The following is a 1,701-nucleotide window of genomic DNA, read 5'->3' as shown; positions in this document are numbered from 1 at the left end:
CTTTGTGGGGCAGAGAGGTTATATCCGGGGGGGGGGGGGGGTTGGGAAAATAGAAATAAACTACACTCTTTTAAACCACTATTTTGGATGTCTGTCTCTTAGTAAAACTCACATTATCACCAAGAGACATTCTGAATGTACTTTGTGCAGCTGAGGGTAGAAATATTAGAATCAATAATATGTAAGAATCAATAAGTTGCACAGCAGAAGCATATGGAATATAACATCAATGTGGCTAAGTTCAAGTTTTACTTTAGACACTTCTAATAGTTGCTAGCTTATGAAATTTCATTTCACATTTTTTAGTTCTCTCATCTGCAATGTGATGCTAGGAATAGAAATTTTATAGCTTTAACGGACACAAAAATGTCATATGTGAGTCCATTTATAGAAATTTTAATTTCTATATTGCTATGCCTATCTAATCCTAAACAGCCAAGCTCAAGTACAAATTCTCTTCATTTATATTGTTTATATCAAATGTATATATCTTACTGATGATCTAAAATTGACAGTGTTTTGAAGGGTTGGTTTTATTAATATTTATTAACTGTTTGATAAAATACAGGGAATTGAGATGAAAAAGAACTAGTGCCCTTTTCTTTCAACATTAGCCAAGAAATAACTTTAAACATAGGCATACACTCAGAGCCTTTTGCAGTGTGAATGTGAAAGAGCGAACGGAAACAGAACTCAATCATGCTGAGTACATGGTGAGAGATTCTTCTGTGCTATCTCACTTACTTGTATGACATACCTACCTGTGATTGTTGATCCATGCATTTAGGCTTTAGTGTATATAGCATTTCTAGAGAGTATCAGATTAAGGTAAGATTCATGTAGCCAATAACCTAGAATATAACTAAAATTAAGACAGCGTCCTTTAGTCTCTAGAGTCCTTAATGGGGCATCCTGTTGCCAGTTGTTGTCTCATGTAAAAGGGTATCACCATGTCTAAGAAATTCAGTACTTGCCACAATATAGTACTTTCATACATACTATAGGCTTATAAACTATTGTGAAAGAATGCTTATAATAAATTGGGTGCTTTCCTTTAGAGTAACATTTATTTTTGAGTTCTTTTAAGGTATGAAAGCAGCACAGCATCCTGTCTTATCCTTACTGGGTGGCAAGTTGAAATCGTTCCAATTTTAGTATATGTGTTGCCAAAGTGAGCACGCAAGTTGAAATCAGAATCAATGCCTAAGCAATCCTGGCTGGCGTCTCCTTTGAGTCCATTTTCTCTAGTCAACAAGCATATTCTCATGTGCATGGTTGTTCAAAAACATTTGCTTGTATGATTCTATATGTATATGTCTCAATAACCTGGCAAAATATGCCACTGTCAGCTATGAGCATTAATGAAAACATTGTCATTGAATATTATTTGCTTCCCATTGACACACGTGATCCATTTTGATGACTTCTGACAGTTGACTTGAAGTTCGGTAAAAAGTAAAATTTACCAGGTTAGACCATAATACAAATGAGTCTATAAATGGTCTCTCAATCTTCTATGAAAATGTAGGGCATGAGGCAGATGGGTGTGGTCATGAGTGAGGAAGATTATTATATTCAAATTCAGAAATAACTTTTGTTTAGGTTTGGAATCCATTTTCTTAATGTGGAAATGAATACTTTTTTTTTCTTTTTCTTTTCTTTTTTTTTTTTTTTTTTTGCGAGGTTTTTGCTATAGGGCGC

This window comes from Tupaia chinensis, unplaced genomic scaffold, assembly GCF_000334495.1.
Source record: "Tupaia chinensis unplaced genomic scaffold, TupChi_1.0 Scaffold000667_1, whole genome shotgun sequence".
In the NCBI taxonomy this organism is placed as follows: domain Eukaryota; kingdom Metazoa; phylum Chordata; class Mammalia; order Scandentia; family Tupaiidae; genus Tupaia; species Tupaia belangeri.
This window is presented reverse-complemented; position numbering follows the sequence as displayed.